The sequence below is a fragment of the Oncorhynchus tshawytscha genome, linkage group LG05 (genome assembly GCF_018296145.1).
Source record: "Oncorhynchus tshawytscha isolate Ot180627B linkage group LG05, Otsh_v2.0, whole genome shotgun sequence".
Taxonomy (NCBI): domain Eukaryota; kingdom Metazoa; phylum Chordata; class Actinopteri; order Salmoniformes; family Salmonidae; genus Oncorhynchus; species Oncorhynchus tshawytscha.
Window position 1 is genome coordinate 16,997,202 of NC_056433.1, and position 25,475 is coordinate 17,022,676.

The 25,475-nt window shown below is 42.0% G+C and overlaps 1 long non-coding RNA gene across 2 annotated transcripts in view; it reads right to left on the reverse strand.

Moving 5' to 3' along the window:
- Positions 1-25,475, reverse strand: part of LOC121846491 — a 154,876-nt gene that overhangs the window by 28,550 nt on the left and 100,851 nt on the right. For both annotated transcript variants that reach the window (XR_006083366.1, XR_006083360.1), the window contains exon 11: positions 11,498-11,566. This is a non-coding gene — a long non-coding RNA (uncharacterized LOC121846491). The remainder of the gene's footprint in view (positions 1-11,497; positions 11,567-25,475) is intronic.

Here is a 25,475-nt window from a genome sequence, read left to right on the forward strand (position 1 = left end):
AAAATATTATTTCTGATTGGCTGGGCCTAGCTTTCCAGTGGGTGGAATGGCTGCGCCCCTGCACAGTCATGTGAAATCCATAGATTAGGGCATAATGAATGTATTTCAATTGACTAATTTCCTTATATGAACTGTAACTTGTTGAAATTGTTTCATGTTGCCTCTACATTTTTGTTCAGTAAAACGTACTACCCTTCCATGACTTCTGCTCGCTTTAGCATAAGCTAATGAAAAAATCCCACACCTAGGGTTAATCTTCTAACATTAGTTGGTCTTTTTAGGATACTAAATTGTTTGCCTTGAAGCAAATTAAAGCAGTTAAACAAAACAAGTACTTTTTTTTAGCTTATTCCAATGCAGTAGCACCTCCAGAGAACTGGATGTTTGACAGGCTGCATGTCATGAGGAGAATGTGCTTTCACACGGACCACTACATCAAGACACCAGCTAGCTCGAAGACATCACACATGATAAAACACACATCAACGCTATAACCTTACTCACACGATAACCAGTACATTTGAGAAATTGTAAAGAGACTGTTTGTCAATCTACGCTTCATCAAGTTATGGGAGAGAAAAGAATTTGTAAAATGAGAGAGATGTAGCGTCACTATATAGAATCCATCCATCTATACCCATCTCTGAAATGGCATATATCAATAAGGAGGTCAGGCATGATTGTACTTCTTGGAAAGCTCCATTTAATGAATAGCCTGGTCAGACAGGGACAGGCCTAAAAATAGAAGGAATACAATCACAATCCCCCATTTACACAATGGATGGATGGACACATCCTTGCTGGTGGTGACACAGATAAGAGGGAGAGAATAACAGGGGTTCTGGCTCTCCCTGTCACCAGTACAGAGAGGAGACTATTGATGCACACCCACTGAGGGAGCTGATGGTTCAGCTGGAGGGCAAATAGTGGTGATAGGATAAACAGAGGAGCTCCATGGTTGAACACACCCTGGCTGCATGTCAAATGGCACCCTATTCCTTTTATAGAGCACTACTTTTGACCAGGGCCCAAAGGATAGTACACTATATAGGGAACAGGGTGCCATTTGGGACACACCACCCTGCGCCCTCCCTGGCCATGTGGCCAGCTCTCTGCAATACATATAACACCTATCTCTCTGCAGGACATATAACATCTCTCTGCAAGACATTTAACCTCTACGGGATCGGTGCATCCCCCGCATGATGGTTGAGCTAACGTGATTAGCATGAGGTTGTAAGTAACAAGAAGATTTCCCAGGACATAGACATATCTGATATGGGCAGAAAGCTAAACTTCTTGTTCATCTAACTGCACTGTCCAATTTACAGTAGCTATTACAGTGAATGAATACCATGCTATTGTTTGAGGAGAGTGCACAGTTATGAACTTGAAAATATATTAATAAACCAATTAAGCACATTTGGGCAGTCTTGATACAACATTTTGAGTAAAAATACAATGGTTCATTGAATTAGTCTTTGCACATACACTGCCACCATCTAGTGGCCAAAATCTAAATTGTGCTTAACCTAGAATAGTACATTATGGCCTTTCTTTTGCATTTCAAAGATTACAGAATACAATTTTTAAAAAGCATGTTTTTTTTCTTGTATTATCATTTCCCAGATCTAATTATCCTACATTAATTTCACTTTTCCACAAACTTCAAAGTATTTCCTTTCAAATGGTATCAAGAACATACATATCCTTGCTTCAGGTCCTGAACTACAGGCAGTTAGATTTGGTATGTCATTTTAGGTGAAAATTTAAAAAAAGGGTCCAATCCTTAATCTTAACACATCTCTCTCTGCAGGACATTTAACACATCTCTCTCTGCAGGACATTTAACACATCTCTCTCTGCAGGACATTTAACACATCTCTCTCTGCAGGACATTTAACACATCTCTCTCTGCAGGACATTTAACACATCTCTCTCTGCAGGACATTTAACACATCTATCAAACAAGGCTATCAAACAAGCTAAGCGCCAGTACAGAGACAAAGTAGAATCTCAATTCAACGGCTCAGACACAAGAGGCACTACAGGAAGAAACCCAGCCCAGTCACGGACCAGGATGTCTTGCTCCCAGGCAGACTAAATAACTTTTTTGCCCGCTTTGAGGACAATACAGTGCCACTGACACGGCCTGCAACGGAAACATGCGGTCTCTCCTTCACTGCAGCCGAAGTGAGTAAGACATTTAAACGTGTTAACCCTCGCAAGGCTGCAGGCCCAGACGGCATCCCCAGCCGCGCCCTCAGAGCATGCGCAGACCAGCTGGCCGGTGTGTTTACGGACATATTCAATCAATCCCTATACCAAAAATATTCAATCAATCCCTATACCCAAATAGGTCCACAGACGATGCAATCTCAACCACACTGCACACTGCCCTAACCCATCTGGACAAGAGGAATACCTATGTGAGAATGCTGTTCATCGACTACAGCTCGGCATTCAACACCATAGTACCCTCCAAGCTCGTCATCAAGCTTGAGACCCTGGGTCTCGACCCCGCCCTGTGCAACTGGGTACTGGACTTCCTGACGGGCCGCCCCCAGGTGGTGAGGGTAGGCAACAACATCTCCTCCCCGCTGATCCTCAACACTGGGGCCCCACAAGGGTGCGTTCTGAGCCCTCTCCTGTACTCCCTGTTCACCCACGACTGCGTGGCCATGCACGCCTCCAACTCAATCATCAAGTTTGCGGACGACACAACAGTGGTAGGCTTGATTACCAACAACGACGAGACGGCCTACAGGGAGGAGGTGAGGGCCCTCGGAGTGTGGTGTCAGGAAAATAACCTCACACTCAACGTCAACAAAACTAAGGAGATGATTGTGGACTTCAGGAAACAGCAGAGGGAACACCCCCATCCACATCGATGGAACAGTAGTGGAGAGGGTAGCAAGTTTTAAGTTCCTCGGCATACACATCACAGACAAACTGAATTGGTCCACTCACACAGACAGCATCGTGAGGAAGGCGCAGCAGCGCCTCTTCAACCTCAGGAGGCTGAAGAAATTCGGCTTGTCACCAAAAGCACTCACAAACTTCTACAGATGCACAATCGAGAGCATCCTGGCGGGCTGTATCACCGCCTGGTATGGCAACTGCACCGCCCTCAACCGTAAGGCTCTCCAGAGGGTAGTGAGGTCTGCACAACGCATCACCGGGGGCAAACTACCTGCCCTCCAGGACACCTACACCACCTGATGCTACAGGAAGGCCAAAAAGATCATCAAGGACAGCAACCACCCGAGCCACTGCCTGTTCACACCGCTGTCATCCAGAAGGCGAGGTCAGTACAGGTGCATCAAAGCTGGGACCGAGAGACTGAAAAACAGCTTCTATCTCAAGGCCATCAGACTGTTAAACAGCCACCACTAACATTGAGTGGCTACTGCCAACACACTGTCAATGACACTGACTCTACTCCAGCCACTTTAATCATGGGAATTGATGGGAAATGATGTAAATATATCACTAGCCACTTTAAACAATGCTACCTTATATAATGTTACTTACCCTACATTATTCATCTCATATGCATACGTTGATACTGTACTCTATATCATCGACTGCATCCTTATGTAATACATGTATCACTAGCCACTTTAACTATGCCACTTGGTTTACATACTTATCTCATATGTATATACTGTACTCGATATCATCTACTGTATCTTGCCTATGCTGCTCTGTACCATCACTCATTCATATATCCTTATGTACATATTCTTTATCCCCTTACACTGTGTTATAAGACAGTAGTTTTTTTGGAATTGTTAGTTAGATTACTTGTTCGTTATTACTGCATTGTCGGAACTAGAAGCACAAGCATTTCGCTACACTCGCATTAACATCTGCTAACCATGTGTATGTGACAAATAAAAAATAAAATTTGATTTGATTTGATTTGATTTGATCTCTCTCTGCAGGACATTTCACACGCATCACTCGGTGAGCAGAGAGGCCTTGATGTAGTAACACATGAAATATGTATAAGCCTCCTGGTGACATAAGTCTGAATTAGAAAAGTAATTTATTTCATGCAGCGATGTGATATAAGTAAGATGTTCAATTTAACTGTGAGAATGAAGTACATTGGCCTCCAGAAATGTAGAGACCTGCTGACAAGATGGATGGTATGGACAGCTGTCTGTCTGTTGTCCTGTACTTGTCTTAAACATTTTCACACTGCCCACAGCTTCAAAGCACACTGACAGTTCAATTCACACATGATGAAAAGCAATCACGGCAGGCTGTTCACTGAAGGCTTATCAACACAAACTATGAAGAGTACTTCTTTAATGGAATGTTTGAATGTGAACTTCACTGTTGGTTTGATCAGGGAAGAAGGTCATTCAGTCTCATTATGCAGGCAACTCGGCCAGGTTGGGTCGCACATCAGACCACCACATAAGCATCCAAACCTCGGAAAAGGCCAGTGTGTATCCAATCCCCCTCTCATTCAGTGCTGAGAACCAGGTACCCTGAAAATATTAATGAGACTCTCAATAGAACTGGACTTTAGTCATAGAGGGCACTCTGACCCTCTGCTAGGTTGCATCAATTGACTATGCAGACAGAGGCTTATTGTGGGGGAGCCAGGCAGGGCTAGGCTATTTCTACAAATGAAAATTCAAATGATGGCTGTCAAACATATTCATTGTGGAACATGTTGTGCCCAAGGGCTAGTGCTGAGTGATTAGTACTTTTTGAAGTTGGCTCAGTAAGATTATAGAAAAAATAAATAACGGAATCACAGAATAAAACAATGAATAATAGTCCCATGATGGTAGTGACGGTCCATTGCGGCTTATCACTTATCAACCACCATTTATTCACATTACTTTACTTTAATCAAATATTTAAGTTGTTGTGTACATTACATTTGTTTTATTTGATGACTATCATTTCATTCCAAGTCACCATCTCACCTCTATAGAGCTGCTTCCTATGCTGTCTGACAAAATCACTATTTAGTAGTTCTTCAAAGTAAATAAGGCATACTTTTATGACTGCTGAATACCAACTATCAATCACTTAGATAATGTATTTTCAGGTAGAGATACCTCGCGAAGCAACAGCTGCTCTCTATATCCCCTCAAGATTGTGCATTCTTCTGCCTCTTCCTTAGCAGTCTTAAATAAACAGACCAGACAAGTATTATGCAATAGATTATGGTCCTTGTAGTTAATTACCACATTTTATGCGCTAAACTATGTAGAATATTGGCCTTTTGGTAACTACAACACTAACTACATTGCACAGTTCAGTCTGGATCTGATTTATCTCTAGAGAAACTGTGCAATGTGCACATTGAGCTCACAGAAAAAACTCTGAACAAAATGGAATTCAAATAATCGAACCAACTTTGGTCAAGTAGTTGTTCTCTCAACAGTATGTAAATATGTCATCTGAATCCAACAAACTCAACAATTCACTTATTTTTTTATAAATACGTCTATAAATTATCATCACGATGTGCATGTAAGTGCCAAAATAAAGAAAACACCAACATAAAGTGTCTTAATAGGGCGTTGGGCCAACACGAGACAGAACTGCTTCAATGATCCTTGGCATAGATTCTATAAGTGTCTGGAACTCAATTGGAGGGATGCGACACCATTCTTCCATGAGAAATTCCATAATTTGGTGTTTTGTTGATGGTGGTGGAAAACGCCGTCTCAGGCACCACTCCAGAAATTCTCATAAGTATTCAATTGGGTTGAGATCTGGTGACTGAGACAGACACATGCACACCAGGGTTCTAGACTAACTTTTCACCTGGTGGCACTGGTGCTACCAACCTTTTCAGTTGATGGCACCAGCACATAATTTGGTTGCATCATTCTTTGCTGCTGTATTCCATACAGAACCAGGCTAATAATGACTAGCCATCTTTTACATTAGCATGCCCTTGCAGAGCTTGATAATTCAGGTGAATTTGTGCCAACTGAAAGCTACTGGCACGGATGAAAAGAATACTGGGCCGGGAAAGCGGATGACGCAAACATCAATTAAATGTTATCTTTAATTTGTGGCTTCAGCAAGTAGCCTACCTACCCTCCATACACAAATAATTACATTTTAACTTGACAATATCAGATTTACACTGATTGTTTGTAGGAAAAATGTAACCTTTACACAATCTCAAAAGGGTGTTAGCGATTTTGTCTAAGTTGTAGAGCCCTATAAAATCAGTTTTGTCTTTTGGTTTAAAAAAAAAAATCCCAGTTTAGTTTTTCCAGGTTTCCCCTATATTTTTCAGGTTTTCACTCTCAAAATCACACTATTTTTATTGAAGACTACAAATAGATGATGTTCTAAGTCCACCGCTTATTAAACCACATCAGGAGACCACTTTTGAAGTCTGGGAACAATCCCCCGAAAATGTTGGGGAAGCTGTAGTTGCCCTATAATTCAACTGTGCACCTAGCAAGAGACTGTTATGTTTGGCTAGGGATGTTTGTGCTAGGGCTTGACATTAACTTGTTCATCCACTTATCTTACGGACAAGTAGGACTAATTTCTTACTTGTCCCCCCCACAAAAAATGTGCTAAGACCATGGGCCAAAAAGGTGACTGAAAAATGTGTTGCATGATACAAGGAACCATTTCACAAAATAACCCAACGTTATTATCACTGGTATTGACAATGGACGGCTGCTGGTCTCTGATCCCATGTATTATATGTCTGGCCATTGTCCGCTTGAGCAAGACACTTAAGCCCCCACAAAGTAAAATACTGCACTAGGCTACTGTATGAAACACATGTGGTCCATCAACCCTCCATCTGGAGAGCTACTGAGCTACAGGCTTTTGATACAACCCTGCTCAAACACAGTTTATCAAGGTCCTGTTGAGTAACTGATTTAAAAATGTTTTTTAAATTTTTTATGTGTTATGTTCGTGCAGGGCTGGAGTAAAAGCCTGAACACTCAGTATCTCTCCTGGACTCTCCTGGAGGATTCCAGGAATGGCTGGCCACCCTGCAACATTACAATTACAACCAAATACTTTTGTCTTTAAAAAGAAAATCCCTTATTCAATGAGCCAGGGATCAAATGGCTAAGGAGGGCGATGTAGCGAACTAAGATGTTTATCTATTTGTAAGGTTAAAATATTCAGTGTTCAGGGGTGATCTTGACAGCATAGGAGTTACTTGACAATTGGGCAGTCTAAGAATATTTCTTTACTTTCTCAGAATTACATGGCCAGTATTGAATAGAGGAGAATTCTAGCCAATTTTGAGCACTTAAGAGATTGTTTTAAAACTGGAGTATGCAGCATTAGTTTCATTACATGTGCACCCAAATCAAATGCGTGTTTGCCATTTGCAGTAACACACGAGTGGCAGTGGAAAGATATTTTAGTACATGACAATGAAATTAATGCATGCTAATAGCTAAATAGTTAACTAGCGAGATGGCAAATAAAAATAGGTGTAGTTTGGCTGGTTATCTAGTTAGTCTCCCTCTCTTTGTTTTCTTTTCAACATGTATTTAACTAGGCAAGTCAGTTAAGAACAAATTCTTATTTACAATGACGGCCTACTGGGGAACAATGTTCAGGGGCAGAATGACAGATTTTTACCTTGTCAGCTTGGGGATTCGATCCAGCAACCTTTCGGTTACTGGCCCAATGCTCTAACCACTTGGCTACCTGCCTTCATTTTGGCAAATACCTGTACAGTCTTCCTGGCTTTAAAGCAACAGCAAAATGATCACCGAAAATGGAATCAGTATTTTCCACACAGCCCTCCTTTACTCCTAAAGTTTCCCAAGCCGGAACTGTCAAAAAATAGGGAACACACGAGGGGGCAGGACCAAAGCGGAAATAAGGCAAACACAGTGGTTGTGTCACAAATTGCACTCTATTATTCACTATATAGTGCACTACTTTTGACCAGAGCCCTATGGACTCTGGTCAAAAGTAGTGCACTATAAAGGAAATAGAGTGCCATTTTGGAGCACCCACTGTGACTGGCTATAATGGGAGAACAGGAAATTACCTCTGTGATAATAACGTAAATGACACATCAATTAGTTCCCCTGAAGGAGATGCCTGTTCACATCAGAGAGCCAGCAAATCTGCATTTGTGTTCCGGTGCAGTGTGGGGCTGCTGCCACCCCTCCAAACCTCTAGTTTGCAGCCTAATCTCATTCCCAGCCCAGCACACCCAGGAGACTGCCTCCCACTAACTGATAGGTACTGAGATTTTCATATCCTCCATTATAAAATCTGAAATGAAAGAGCGATGCAAAACCAAAACGGTTTTACAGAGAGGAGGATTCAGACAGAGCGTGCTGTAAAGGCTGGGGGAAAGCTGAATGAATCCCAGGTGGGTGATCTCAGACTGCTGCTGCTTTCAGACAAAATGGACCGACTTAAAAATTGCTGACGCTGTTATCTTGTGGCCAAACTTGATTCCTTGATGCACGGTCACTTGAGTGGCAATCTAATCTGACAACTTGGATAATAAGACAATGCCATGGCCATTGTTTTGCCCATAGGGAAGTGTTTCATCAGGCTTAAACTGGACTGTATGACAACATGATTTGAAAAGCTGCTCTTCTAGCAGGTGCAGGGCTGGACTAGCTCTCCCTCCGGCACAAATATTTCTCTATTACCCATTTACCACATTTCACCTGTGATTGTGTGACAATTGATTAAAGGCACATTCAGCTCAAGGGATATTGGCAAACAGGTTTGATTTTTAGCTTGAGTCCAAATCTACCCTCATTTCCTTGTTGGGGAGAGGTTCTATATAATTTCGTAGTTGGGGATTTTACATCCCTTCTATACTGAACAAAAATATAAACGTGATGCAAACATGATACAATTTCAAAGATTTTACAGAGTTACAGTTCATAGAAGGAAATCAGTCAATTTAAATGGGTTGTGCCTTGGGTTGTGCCGTGGCGGAGATCTTTGTGGGCTATACTCAGCCTTGTCTCAGGATGGTAAGTTGGTGGTTGAAGATATCCCTCTAGTGGTGTGGGGGCTGTGCTTTGGCAAAGTGGGTGGGGTTATATCCTTCCTGTTTGGCCCTGTCCGGGGGTGACCTCGGATGGGGCCACAGTGTCTCCTGACCCCTCCTGTCTCAGCCTCCAGTATTTATGCTGCAGTAGTTTATGTGTCGGGGGCTGGGGTCAGTTTGTTATATCTGGAGTACTTCTCCTGTCCTATTCGGTGTCCTGTGTGAATCTAAGTGTGCGTTCTCTAATTCTCTCCTTCTCTCTTTCTTTCTCTCTCTCGGAGGACCTGAGCCCTAGGACCTGAGCTCCAGGACTACCTGACATGATGACTCCTTGCTGTCCCCAGTCCACCTGGCCATGCTGCTGTTCCAGTTTCAACTGACCTGAGCCCTAGGACCATGCCCCAGGACTACCTGACATGATGACTCCTTGCTGTCCCCAGTCCACCTGGCCATGCTGCTGCTCCAGTTTCAACTTCCACCTGACTGTGCTGCTGCTCCAGTTTCAACTGTTCTGCCTTATTATTATTCGACCATGCTGGTCATTTATGAACATCTTGGCCATGTTCTGTTATAATCTCCACCCGGCACAGCCAGAAGAGGACTGGCCACCCCACATAGCCTGGTTCCTCTCTAGGTTTCTTCCTAGGTTTTGGCCTTTCTAGGGAGTTTTTCCTAGCCACCGTGCTTCTACACCTGCATTGCTTGCTGTTTGGGGTTTTAGGCTGGGTTTCTGTACAGCACTTTGAGATATCAGCTGATGTACGAAGGGCTATATAAATAAATTTGATTTGATTTGATTTAAATAAATAAATTAGGCCATAATCTATGGATTTCACATGACTGAGCAGGGGTACAGCCATGGGTGGGCCTGGGAGGGCAAAGGCCCACCCACTTGGGAGCCAGGCCCCCCGCCCCCCTTTTGTGACATTGTATTGTGTGACAAAACTGCACATTTTAGAGTGGCATTTTATTGTCCACAGCACAACACGCACCTTTGTAATGATCATGCTGTTTAATTTAAGTGACTATCAATGACATTGCTGTTGCTACCCTATGATTTGCAGCTGGACCAGGGATATCAATATTGTAACACACCGTCATAAAGAAGACAAGGCTCCCGATAGCAAATAAATGAGAGAAGAGAACATAAACTTTCCTGAGGTCAGAGAAAAATAGCACCCAACACCAGAGAGGAGGTGGTTAAATATATAGACACGGTTTGATAGTTTGTTTGACACCTACCGTAGCAGCTGACTAAAGAACAGACTGAGTGGAGTATATTTTTTATGAAAATTATGTCGAACACCTGTGGCACCAAACTAGAGAATTCCTGAAGGTAGTACTTCATCAGGATTTGGAAGAGATGGGCTTGACACACAATGTGCATCATCAGAGATAAGATGCTGAGTCAGCAATTTATATGTAAAATACTCTGCCTCCATGCGCCCCTTTATTCTGAGTGCCTGCAGGTGTGCACGGCTGCACGCCACCTCTACTTATCGCCATCACGTCTCTCTCTGAATTCCATCACTTCCATTACGCTGTGAAGACACCATCTGTCATGTGCCTAAGGTGATGATGTTGTGCTAATTAATTTACTATGTACAGAGCCATGTTGTATTCCATTTCCATTTGAGTCATTTAGCACAGAGTTTCCCAACTCGGTCATGGGGCCCCCCTGGGTGTTGGTTTTTACCCTACACAGCTGATTTAAATAACCAACTCATCATCAAGCTTTGATTATTTGAAAATCAACAGTGTAGTGCTACGGCAAAAAATAAATGTGCACCCAGGGCGGGCCCCAGGACCGAGTTTGGCAAACCCTGGTTTAGCAGAGACTCTTACCCAGAGAAACTTAAAGGAGCAATTAGGCTTAAGTGCCTTGCTCAAGGGCACATTGACATAATTTCACTTAGTCGGCTCAGCGATTCAAACCAGCAACCTTTCGGTTACTGGCCCAACACTCTAAGCCGCGAGGCTACCTGCCACCCCAGAGAAAAACACATCCTCTTCAAACAATCCAAATAGGGGATACGGTGTCTCTTTGAGGGAGGGAGATGATCGAAGACCAGGATTATTGCCTCAGATAAGGGTAATCTTCCCCGGGACCGCTGCTGTAATAATAACATCATCATAACATCGTTACAGTGGTGCCCGGCAGAGATGGATATTTCCCTCCAACACAAAGCAAAGATGGTGTATCTATCTTCCACCTTTTATTGTGTAGACAGTGGCTGTTCCACACATATACTGGACCTGTTGACTGTCAGAGTGCAGGTTTGGGCATCCCTCCCTTCCTTCACAATGACAGGAGGACACGGAGAGGTGACTTTGACACAGAGTGAGCCTGACAAATACATTTCTCCAGAGACCTGAGGGCCGAGTCCTACCCCGCTGTCTTATTATTAGAGGGTCGTTAAAAAGTTGGTGCTGCGGTGCAATCAGCCTGTAGAGACAGGCCAGTGACTCTGACACAAATAACAGTGTTTAAGACAGACTCACCCCGCAAGGCTGAAAGATAAGGTCGTTGACTTCATGGCTGACCGGGGACATGAAGCGGCCTTCCAGGAGCTGAAAAAAAACACAACAGGAGATTTCATCAGCAACAGGACAGATACTGTAACACTGTACAGCAAGGAATGAAAATAAGCTGGAGTCTGGGGAATAGAATGACATCTATAGCCAACTATAAGAACACACAGAAACCCATAGTCTACGTCCCACATTGCACCCTATTCCCTTTATAGTGCACTAGTTTTGACCAGAGCCCTATAGGCCATAGTAAGGCTTGGGTTAAAAGTAGTGCACTATGTAGGGTAGTGTTGCACAGTATACCGAAACTTCGGTACTTTTTCGATACTAGTACAATCATTTTTGTTACTTTAGGTACTTCTGTCAAATGTGTCTCACGCCATACAGATTGAGAGGATCGAGACTGTCTAGTAATTTGTCTGAATATTTTTAAGGAGGCAGTAGTAAGCTAGTCAGGCTACAGCCCAAGACACTTTTGGGGAGCAAGCGCAGAGGAGAGAGAGAATGCCAACAGCATAGCTTATAACGAAAATATCTCTACGCCCACAGCTTGACAAAACTGGCTCTAGAAGCGAACTATGGGAATAATTTGCTATCAGAGCAGATGAGGGCCAGCTCACCGAAACAACTATGCAAAAGGTGTTACAATGCAGTGCAGTGCAAGGGAGGTTTAGTAGAAAAACTACAAAAAAAAAACTATTTTACACATGACATCAGGGCTGCCAAATTTTGAAGAATGCATGGAGTGAGATTTGCTATGTGAATTTCATTACCCCCTAGCACAACCTTTGATGGGGCATTGGGGTCCTCCCACAGGAAAATGTTTACTTTTAAAGCTAATTTCCTGTAATTATATGTATTTTGAAATGGCTTAGGCCTAGATCCAGGGTAAAAAGAAAGAAAGAAAATAAACAGGTCAGGTGTATTCAGGATGCTTTGAAAATGAAATGAACTCAAAATTTGACAACTTTATTACCTTAAGAGATTTGGGGGATGAAATTGAAAGTATGCTAATATTTTGGTGAACATATTTGTTTTTAGGTGGTATGTGTAACGGTTTTCATGTGGTGAAGGAGAGTCGGACCAAAATGCAGCGTGTAGATTGTGATCCATGTTTAATGAACGAACGTAAACACGAATAAATACAAACACTACAAAACAAAGAACGTAAATGAACGAAACAAAAACCGAAACAGCCTATACTTGTGAAAACTAACAAAGACAGGAACAAGGACACTAAGGACAATCACCCACGACAAACTCAAAGAATATGGCTGCCTAAATATGGTTCCCAATCAGAGACAACGATAAACACCTGCCTCTGATTGAGAACCACTCCAGACAGCCATAGACTTTGCTAGATCACCCCACTAGCTACAATCCCAATATATACACACCACATACAAAAACCCATGCCACACCCTGGCCTGACCCAATACATGAAGATAAACACAAAATACTTCGACCAGGGCGTGACAGTATGACACTTTATTCAGACCGTAAAGACATGAAATAGTGAGGCAGGCAAATGGTAGAAACAGTGGGAAGGTTGGAAGCAGGGACTGATCCCTGTTGTCAGGTGGAAACGTGTATGTGACACGTGTCAGGAGTGTTATCACTACACCAAGGCTCTGCACAGGACATGTTAATATTAATGGTTGGATGACAGAAGGCAACCAAATCATAGATTGCCGTCTCCTTGTCCATAGGCTGCTTTCAAGGTAAGGACAAACCTTTTGTAATTTGGGTGAATTGTCTCTTTAAAATAGGGCTGGAAGAAAATCCCGATCTATGTTTCGCAAGTGCCGGGTATTTGAAAATGTTCATTTCTCTAAATCACCCAACCTTCAAGACAAATAGAATGAATATCAATATTCAGGTAGTTTATGCCTACTAGTTGAAGATCCTTGACATCATCTTACTCTACATAGACAAAATATGTGTTTATGAGATGCGAGTCCCCCTACCATCTCTGCCTAGCATGTGCACAATACAAAAAAACAAAAAACGATATTTGATTCCTGGAGCATTTAATATCCAACGCTTATTTGTATGACTTATTCAACACTGTCCATGAATGGCAGCAAAAATACAAAGCCTCATATAATTAATTTTCAAAGTAGGTATATCAGATTTCAAATATGTGATTACACTGGGAAAATGAGAACTGGTTCACTGATCAGACTAAATAAAGAAAATAGATCAAATATCCTGAAGACAAGATGACATAAGTCTGCCCCTACACCCTAGCCACATTATTAGTATATTTATTATCCCCCCTCTAGAATCAAATTCACACTTGTGGATTTGGTATTTTTGGCATTTTATTAGGATCCCCATCAGCTGTTGCAAATCAGCAGCTACTCTTCCTAGGGTCCACACAGAACATGAAACATAATACAGAATTACATAATACAGAACATCAATAGACAAGAACAGCTCAATGACAATACATACATTTTTAAAAAGGCACACGTAGCTTACATATCAATGCATACACACAAACTATGTAGGTCAAATAGGGGAGAGGCGTTGTGCCATGAGGTGTTGTTTTATCTGTTTTTTGAAATCAGGTTTGCTGTTTATTTGAGCAATATGAGATGGAAGGAAGTCCCATGCAATAAGGGCTTAATATAATACTGTATGCTTTCTTAAATTTGATCTGGATTTGGGGACTGTGAAAAGACCCCTGGTGGCATGTCTGGTGAGATAAGTGTGTGTGTCAGAGCTGTGTGTAAGTTGACTATGCAAACAATTTGGGATTTTCAACACATTAATGTTTCTTATAAAAAGAAGAAGGGATGCAGTCAGACTCTCCTCAACTCTTAGTCAAGAAAGACTGGCAGCATAGTATTTATATCAGTCCTCTGATTACAATGAAGAGCAAAACGTGCCACTCTGTTCTGGGTCAGCTGCAGCTCAACTAGGTCTTTCCTTGCAGGACTGGACCACATGACTGGACAATAATCAAGATTAGACAAAACTAGAGCCTGCAGAACTTGCTTTTTGGAGTGTGGTGTCAACAAAGCAGAGCATCTCTTTATTATGGACAGACCTCTCCATATCTTTACAACCATTGAATCTATATGTTTTGACCATGACAGTTTACAATCTAAGGTAACACCAAGTAATTTAGTATCAACGTGATCAACAGCCACACCAATCATTACCAGATTCAGCTGATGTCTAGAACTTAAGGAATGGTTTGTACCAAATACAATACTCTTAGTTTTAGAGATGTTCAGGCCAAAACAGACTGCAACTCTTTGTTAAGGGTTTCAATGACTTCATTAGCTGTGGTTGCTGATGTGTATATGGTTAAATCATCAGCATACATGGACACACATGCTTTGCTTAATGCCAGTGGCAAGTCATTGATAAAAATTGAAAATAGTAGAGGGCCTAGAGAGCTGCCCTGCAGTACAGCACACTTTACATGTTTGGCATTAGAGAAGCTTCCATTAAAGAAAACCCTTGGCTTCATATTACATAGATAGCTCTGAATCCACGATATGGCAGAGGAGCCTTAACACATTCGTTTTTTCAATAGGTTACGATAAATAATATCACAGGCTGCACTGAAATCTAACAGTACAGCTCCCAGAATCTTATCATCAAATTATTTCAACCAATCATCAGTCATTTGTGTCAGTGCAGTACATGTTGAGTGCCCTTCTCTATAGGCCTGAGGACAAAGACATTCCTCTTGGCTCAGATTAAAAATATGACAGATAGGAGTGACTATAGAGTCAGCTACCATCCTCAGTAGCTTTCCATCTAAGTTTTCAATGCCAGTAGGTTTGTCATTATTGATCAATAACAACAACAAAAAATCCAACTCTCCCACACAAACTTTATAAAATTCAAACTTGCAATGCTTTTCTTTCATTATTCGTTTTTTTAATGCATGAATAAAATTGCTCACTGTTTGTTGTTGGCATTTCCTGTCTACGTTTGCCCACTTTGCCAATGAAATAATCATTCAAATAATTTGCAACATCAAAGGGTTTTGTGATGAATAAGCCATAAGCCATCTGATTCGATGAAAGATGGAGTTGAATTTGTCTTCCTGTCCATAATTTCATTTTAAGTAAGCCAGTCAGATGTGCAGCCAGACATATTAGCCACTCCTTTTGCCCCATCTCTTTCAACCACAGAGTTTTTCAATTCCTCATCAATCCATGGAGCCTTAACAGTTCCAAACAGTCAGTTTCTTAACAGGTACATGTTTATCAATAATTGGAAGAAGCAACTTCATAAATTCATCAAGTGCAACATCTGGATGCTTCTCATTAATCACATCAGACAAACAAATATTTGTAACATCATCCACATAAGAGTCACAGCAAAATATTTTGTATGATCTCTTATACACTGTTTTAGGCCCAGCTGTTGAAACTTTGGCTTTCCAACTTCAGGGATACCTTCTTGAGCACAAACTTATTTTTGAACTACAATCTGGCTTCAAAACAGCTCATTCCACTGATACTTGCCGTATCCACCTTTTTGACCACATTAAGCAGGAAAGTGAGAAGGGGAACTATACAGGTATGGTCATGGTAGACTTGCAGAAAGCTTTTGAAACTGTAGACCATGATATTCTCCTAATGAAACATGCATGGGTCTAAATTATGTAGAAGTGTATTGGTTTAGGTCTTATCTGACCAACAGAACACAAGTATATAATGTTGGTGATGTTCTGTCAGAGGCAAAATAAATATCCTGTGGAGTACCGCAGGGATCAATTTTAGGGCCTCTCTTATTTCTTATATATATGTTAATGATATGCCAGATACAGTAAAGTGCAAACTCTTGCTTCAAGCTGATTCAGCCATACTGGTATCTGGGAAGGATACAGTTTACATAGAGGAGACCCTGAGTAAGGAATTGCATTTTGTTAGAGATTGGTTGTCTGACAACAAATTGTCACTACATTTGGGAAAAACTGAATCGATTTTGGCTTAAACAAAATGTAGATTGCTTAGGGCTGACAAGATAACAGTAAACTATGCAGGCAAGGAGATTGAATCTAAAACAAGTATCTTGGTGTGAACCTAGATCAATCCCTTTCTGGAGGCCTGATTGCTGCAAAAACTATTACTAAAATGGCAAACAAATTGAAATATTTATACCGTAACACTAGATAGTTTATCATTAAAAGTTAAGAAACTGCTTGTCTCAACCTTGATTCAGTGTCATTTTGATTATGCCTGCTTTGCTTGGTATAGTGGGCTATCAAAAAAGCTGAAAAAGAGAATGCAGGTCATGCAAAATAATGTTATCGGGTATATGCTGAATGTCCCCCCTAGGACCCACGTAGGGGTACAGGAGTTCTGGGAGGTGGGCTTGTTGCCTTTGGAGTCCAGAGTGGACCAACTGTTGCCCAAAGTAAATAAAAATACAAAATCCTGGATATAGCCACTATATTGTGATCACTGCATCCAATGGGTATGGATACAGCTTTAGAACGAAGTTCTACAGTATTAGTACAAATGTGATCGATATATGTGGATGATCTTGTTCCTGTAGTGTTTTTAAACACCCCGGTAGGTTTATTAATAACCTGAACCAGACTACAGGCACTGGTTAAAGTAAGAAGCTTCCTCTTGAGCAGACAGCTTGATGAAAACCAGCCAATATTCAGGTCCCCAAGAAAGTAGACCTCTCTGTTTACATCAGATACACTTGAAAAAGAAAAGGACAGCCGCACACTCAAAGAACTCAGATGCAATACTTTAATAACCTAATATCCAACATTTCGACAGACAAGCTGTCTTCATCAGGATATAATAAGCCAGCACCTCGCCTAAACAGGTGTTCATTTCTTTCGCCTCCAGATACATCACATACACTATCAAACATTTCACACGTATTATTTAGATACTGATTGTTGGCACTTGATGGCCTATAGCAACACCCCAAAAGAACAACAATGAGCCTGTCATAAGGAGGGTGAATAATGAGCCTGTCATAGCAAATGTAAGCAATGTCTCTACGCGCTCTGGCAGCTTTCATGGCTGGGATCAGTGCTTTCCTCTTCTGGCGCACAGCTTCAGGATAGTCCTCGTTGAGGAAGATATACGTGGTGGGTTTTCCAGTCCTGTGGGCGCGCTCCACCTCAATCTTCCTGTGGTCCATCTTCAATTTCTCAGAGATCATTTCCCTCACTTTGTCCTCAGACTCCATCCAGGTCTCATGTTCCGCCTTGATTGTCCCTCGATATAGCCTGATTTATCTGTCATTGTTATCATGGATTCACACACAGAGCTGATGTCCTCTCTCAATGACTTACAGATTGCTGTCATCTTGCTGTTCTCCTATTTCAACTTATCGAGCTGACCCTGGGAGAACTTCAAACTGTTCTTTAGGTCCTGGACCTCTCTAGTTAGGTCGTCCATTCTTTTATTAGTAGAATCCACGTACTTGGACAAAATACTTCAAGATATTTTCTTGTTGTAACAAGAAAATAGTCTCTTTTTGTTTGCTTAAAAGATCCTTCATGTTTGATAGAGAGACACCAGTGTCAACGGTACTCCCACCGGCTTTGGTCTTTGTCATGGTAGCTAGCAACGTAGGTTACGCTGTTACTCCTCGCAGTTCCAGACAGGGCAGGTCACAGAGAAAATTGAAAACAACAAACAGCAGGGATCTAGACAGCCACAAACCCGGGACAATCCGCCGTCCCAGCCACAATGGCTAACCGCGTCGCGGGCAGCATTCAGTTCACCACTGCAAGTTTGTTTTTTACCCTTTCTCTCCAATTTTGTGGTATCTAATTAGAGTCTTGTCTCATTGCTGCAACTCGCATACGGACTTGGGAGAGGCGAAGGTCGAGAGACGTGCGTCCCACGAAACACAACCCAACCAAGCCTCACTGCTTCTTGACACAATGTCCACTTAACCCGGAAGCCAGCTGCACCAATGTGTCGGAGGAAACACCATACACCTGGCGACCGTGTCAGTGTGCACTGTGCCAGGCCCGCCACAAAATCGCTAGCACGCGATGGGACAAGTACATCCCTGCCGGCCAACCAGGACGACGCTGGGCCAATTGTGTGCCGCCCCATGGGTCTCCCGGTCGCAGCCGGTTGCGACAGAGCCTGGACTCAAACCTATAATCTCTAGTGGCACAGCTAGCACTGCGATGCAGTGCCTTAGACCACCGCGCCACTCGGGAGGCCAAACCCCGCTAGCTTGATATATAGCAAGCTAGCTGCGAAGTCAAATAGCTCCTCAGACCTACAAATACACACTGTATTTGGGGAGCTTCACCCATTCTTCTCTGCAGATCCTCTCAAGCTCCGTAAAGTTGGATGTGGAGCTTCGCTGCACAGCTATTTTCAGGTCTCTCCAGAGATGTTCGATCAGGTTCAAGTCCGAGCTCTGGCCGGGCCACTCAAGGACATTCAGAAACTTGTCCCGATGCCACTCCTGCGTTGTCTTGGCTGTGTGCTTAAGGTTGTTGTCCTGTTGGAAGGTGAACCTTCGCTCCAGTCTGAGGTCTCAAACACTCTGGAGCAGGTTTTCATCAAGGATCTCTCTGTACTTTGCTCTGTTCCTCTTTTCAATCGATCCTGACTAGTCCCTGCTGCTGAAAAACATCCCCACAGCATGATGCTGCCACCACCATGCTTCACCATAGGGATGGTGCCAGGTTTCCACCAGACGTGACAATTGGCATTCAGGCCAAAGACTTCAATCTTGGTTTCATCAAACCAGAGAATCTTGTTTCCCATGGTCTTTGGGTGCCTTTTGACAAACTCCAAGCAGGAGTTTGCCTTTTAATGTCATGTGCCTTTTACTGAGGAGTGGCTTCCATCTGGCCACTCTACCACAAAGGCCTGAAAAAGTGCTGCAGAGATGGTTGTCCTTCTGGAAGGTTTTCCCATCTGCACAGAGGAACTCTGGAGCTCTGTCACAGTGACCATCGGGTCCTTGGTCACCTCTATGAACAAGGCCCTTCTTCCCTGATTGCTCAGTTTGGCCTGGCGACCAGCTTAAGGAAGAGTCTTGGTGGTTCCAAACTTCTTCCATTTAAGAATGATGGAATCCACTGTGTCCTTGGGGACCTTCAATGCTGCAGAAATGTTTTGGCACCCTTCCCCAGATCTGTGCCAACACAATCCTGTCTCGGAGCTCTACGGACAATTCCTTTGACCTCGTGGCTTGGTTTTTGCTCTGACATGCACTGTCAACTGTGGGACCTTATATAGGCAGGTGTGTGCCTTTCCAAATCATGTCCAATCAATTCAATTTACCACAGGTGGACTCCAATCAACTTGTAGAAACATCTCAAGGATGGTCAATGGAAACAGCATGCAGCAATTTCGAGTCTCATAGCAAAGGGTCTGAATACTTACGTAAATCATGTATTTCTGTTTTTCTTTTTAAATCTAAAAACCTGTTTTCGTTTTGTCATTATGGGGTATTGTGTGTGGGTTGATGAGGAAAAAAATGTATTTAATCCATTTTAGAATAAGGCTGTAATGTAACAAAATGTGGAAAAAGGGGTCTGAATACTTTCTGAATGCATTGTAGCTGTAATGAATCATAGGTCTAATGAATGAAAGGTTGCTGGTTCAAATCCCAGAGCAGATTAGGTGAAAATTCTGTCAATGTGCCCTTGAGCAAGGCACTTACTCCTAATTGCTCTTGTTAAGTGGCTCTGGATAAGAGTGTCTGCTAAATGACTAACATGTAATGTAAATTGACACAATATTATGGCCATAGTTGAGCCAATGAACCCTGATATGTTTCTAATTACATTTTAAAACAGTTGTAATAGATGTAATTGTAAAATAATTTTGTATGCTCCGAGTTTCATATGGGTTTTCATAAGGAACATTTAAGACATTATTCTGTTATTTAATATGGTGTTTTATTTTTGAAAGAAATGGTTGTTTCAACATCAACATATTGTTCAATGTTCAAAAAAATTAAGCCCAGTAGTTATTCTGTGACTTTAGCTAATACGCTTTTTTTGTTGTTGCCGTGATATCGTTTCGGGTTGCAAAACTCAGGGAACTTTTGGAAGACTCCGGAATTCCTGATTATTCCCACCCGATTCCGGGAATCCTCCAACCGGGAAAACAAGGTAATTCATTGAGAGTTCCTGGAATTTTGAAACACTAATCATCTTACTTTATCAGTTTCAAGCACTAATCACAGTAATTGATAATGCATCAATCAAGTTGAAAACATCAATTCCCTTTTGCACACAATTTGACAGCTTATGCTTAGGTCAAAGACCAAAACAACAAATCATTAGGTACATGGAGGGAGCAGAGAAGTTTGCCCAGAGCCATGTATAAAATGTATTAATATATGACTCTGGGTTTGCCTAACTACTTGATTAACAATGACTGTACGACAGATGTTCAGAGAAAGAATTTACAGTACCATATTGGCGGAGGCAACGCCAAGAGAGGAGGCAGAGACAGGCTTCCGTAGAAACTCAATTACTCTGAGCTCTAATATTACAATCGGCTAGCTGATCTGAATGAAAATGGTCTTAAAAAAACAAGAGCAGTACAATCTGAGGCTAATGGAAAAGCTCAGGGCCAGAGAGTTTAGTTTAAGATTATGGTCACTGCAGAATTTGCTTGGCAGCGTTGAAAATCTTTTGTACCTATGTTCACCCAGGAACGAATAGGACTAAAGCTTCGAACACACCGACAGCGTTATTGCACTAATTAGTATGCAGCATCATCTAGAAAGTTCAACATTTACCTTCTACTACCATTTCTGTCAAGGCGTCTACGCATACAGTTTGACGCATACGCTCGATAAACCCAACGTATGCACCAAATCCAACGCACTGCAACTTCCTCTGCAACGCAATGCTGCAAGGCAAAAGCAGAGTTTCATTGGAAATTAATGTAATTCTGGTGTACCAAAATGCAATGACGCTATCGGTGTGTTCATATTAGTACTTTAAGTCATGAATATTCTTAGCCTAGAGATAAGAATCTAACCTAAATAAAGGAGTTGTGTTCTGTTCCACTGCGGCAGTGCGTTGGGGAAACAGCACAGATATTCTCAGGCTTTGCGTGTTGATAGAGAGCCACACAATGAGAAGCACCAAGTCAAGGTTGAATCGAACACTGTGATGCTGAATCTAAGTACATTAGTGACACTGGCTGACAACAAAGCCCAAGCCTGCACAATGCTGCTAAGTCTCAAGGCAGAAAACTGTGATAACATTTGTAGACCAATTTGTGACCAACCAAAGGTTATCGGAGTATATAAACAAAACATTTTACTTTTAGTTTGTGCGACTTTCTGAGAAATTGGTTATGACTAAGTCTTCTTTATTTTGTCAAGCCTATTTTGTCCTGTGTTATTGAACCAGAACCAACTGGGTGCCAGTCATACATAATACAACATGACTCATTTCTGTTTTCTGGACCGCACCAATACAACTCAGCTAGGCTTAACATTAAGAAGGACAATTTCTCATTACGTTTCACTGTGTGGCCGAATATAAAAGAGTGGAACTGGAGCAGCCTGTGGCTACGAGCAGACTTGTGGTATTATTATTAGTAAATGCTGGCCCTGATGCGAGGAGGTAGCAGCTAGAAGGGGCCCTACAGGCAGTCTGGGCCCCTTTGGTAAAAAGCCTAGATGAGAGAATCTATATCAGGCAGTGTGGAAGTAAGGCCTGGAAAATCCAACCACTCAAGCCATAGTCTTTTCTCTCTGCTTCAGCACGGCAAGAGGTACCGGTGGATCAAGTCTGGTACCAACAGGCTCTTGAACAGCTTCTATCTCCAAGCAATACGACTGATAAATAGCAAACCTTCTATCTTTATTGAACTTTTATTTGCAAACTATTTTTGTCTCTATGCACACTCAAGGGGCCCTACACACTCACTCACATATAATATGCACATACATTTACACTGACTCTACACACCCACACAAGCTGCTGCTACTCTGTTTATCCTTTATCCTGTTGCCTATTCACCTTACCCCTATACATATCTGCCTCAATCACTCCAGAATCCCTGCACATTGTAAATATGGTATTGGATCTGACTTTTTAAATATTTCCTGTATATATTATGCTTGCCTACTTTGTGTATTTCATATTCTTATTTATATTTCTGTTTTTTCTAGTATTACATTGTTATTGATTACTGCATTGTTGGGTTTTGAGTTTGGAAGAAAGGCATTTCACTGCACTTGTGCATGTGACATCGAAACTTGAAACTCGATAAAGCAGACAAGTTTGGTAGACTGCCAGTCATGTTTAAACAAACTGGCTGTTGAGCCTTGTGAGGCTTGTAGGCACCCTAGAGCAAAATAGCCTACATGTAAGTGCTTGTAAGATACACACATTTCCAGAGGGTTCATATTATGACTGCCAGCCAGAAATCCAGCCAGATTAGCTTGCATACAAAAGCTACCACTGTATTAAACAAACATCAATTTACAATACCAGTCAAAAGTTTGGATACACCCCATTCAAGGTTTTTCTTTATTTTTTAAAAACTATTTAAAAAATAATAATAGTGAAGACATCAACACTATGAAATAACACATATGGAATAATGTTGTAACCAAAAAAGCGTTAACAAGAAATTTGTGGAATGGTTGAAAAACGAGATTTAATGACTCCAACCTAAGTGTACGTAAACTTCCAACTCCAACTGTATATCCATCCTGCCCTGCCCAGTCTTCGAAAGCCAAGTTAACAAACAGATCACTGACCATTTAGAATCCCACCGTACCTTCTCTGCTGTGCAATCCGGTTTCCGATCTGGTCACGGATGCACCTCAGCCACACTCAAGGTACTAAACAATATCATAACCGCTGTCGATAAAAGACAGTACTGTGCAGCCGTCTTCATCGACCTGGCCAAGGCTTTTGACTCCGTCAAACACCATATTCTTATCGGCAGACTCAACAGTCTTGGTTTCTCAAATGACTGCCTCGCCTGGTTCACCAACTACTTCTCAGACAGAGTTCAGTGTGTCAAATCGGAGGGCCTGTTGTCCGGACCTCTGGCAATCTCTATGGGGATTTCACAGGGTTTAATTCTCGGGCCAACTCTTTGTTCTGTATATATCAACGATGTCGCTCTTGCTACAGGGGGTGATTCCCTGCTCCACCTCTACGCAGACGATACCATTCTGTATACATCTGGCCCTGATTTGGACACTGTGTTAACAAACCTCCAAACGAGCTTCAATGCCATACAACACTACTTCCATGGCCTCCAACTGCTCTTAAACGCTAGTAAAACTAAATGCATGCTTTTCAACCGTTCAACCGCCTGAAGGTACCACGTTCATATGTACAAACAATAGTACGCAAGTGTAAACACCATGGGACCACGGAGCCGTCATACCGCTCAAGAAGGAGACGCGTTCTGTCTCCTAGAGATGAATGTATTTTGGTGTGAAATGTGCAAATCAATCCCAGAACAACAGCAAAGGACCTTGTGAAGATGTTGTAGGAAACAGGTACAAAAGTATCTATATATACTTATATATATATAGTATCTATATATACTTATATATACTATATATACTTAGTATCTAAGTATCCACAGTAAAACAAGTCCTATATCGACATAACCTGAAAGGCCGCTCAGCAAGGAAAAAGCCACTGCTCCAAACTGCCATAAAAAAGCCAGACTACGGTTTGCAACTGCACATGGTGACAAAGATCATACTTTTTGGAGAAATGTCCTCTGGTCTGATGAAACAAAAATAGAACTGTTTGGCCATAATGACAATCGTTATGTTTGTAGGAAAAACCGTGAAGCTCGGGGGTGGCATTATCATGTTGTGGGGGTGCTTTGTTGCAGGAGGGACTGGTGCACTTCACAAAATAGATGGCATCATGAGGAACGGAAATTATGTGGATATATTGAAGCAACATCTCAAGACATCAGTCAGGAAGTTTAAAGCGTGGTCGCAAATGGGTCTTACAAATGGACAATGACCCCAAGCATACTTCTAAAGTTGTGGCAAAATGGCTTAAGGACAACAAAGTCAAGGTATTTGAGTGGCCATCACAAAGCCCTGACCTCAATCCTATAGATAATTTGTGGGCAGAACTGAAAAAGCGTGTACGAGCAAGGAGGCCTACAAACCTGACTCAGTTACACCAGCTCTGTCAGGAGGAATGGGCCAAAATTCACCCAACTTATTGTGGGAAGCTTGTGGAAGGCTACCCGAAACATTTGACCCAAGTTAAACAATTTAAAGACAATGCTACCAAATACTAATTGAGTGTATGTAAACTTCTGACCCACTGGTTCTGACCCACTGGGAATGTGATGAAATAAATTAAAGCTGAAATAAATCTCTACTATTATTTTGACATTTCACATTCTTAAAATAAAGTGGTGATCCTAACTGACCTAAAACGGGGAATTGTTACTAGGATTAAATGTCAGGAATTGTGAAAACTGAGTTTAAATGTAGTTGGCTAAGGTGTATGTACAGTGCCTTGCGAAAGTATTCGGCCCCCTTGAACTTTGCGACCTTTTGCCACATTTCAGGCTTCAAACAAACCCATCTGGATTTGGGTGAAGGAGGAGCTGGGGAGGCTTGGGCAAGTAGCTGCAGGGGGTGCGGAGCTGTTGGCCGGGGTTGGGGTAGCCAGGAGGAAAGCATGGCCAGCCATAGAGAAATGATTATTGAAATTCTCGATTATCGTGGATTTATCGCTGAGGAACCACGAGCTGTACAACAAAGGAAGACCACAGAGTCATTTTTGCCCATCTTTCTCATCCATGGTTTTACAATCTCTTCAATGGTTTTCAAAAAATTACCCAGGAGGGATGTTTCTACCTGAGCCATAAGTGCTGTAACATGAATGGTAAATGGGTTAACGTGCAGGAAATGGCATTGCTCTTCTATAATTACAGTCCTGCATTAGCCACAAAGCAGGGTCAGGTATCATATGCACTAAAAGAGAGGAGACTAAGCTGAA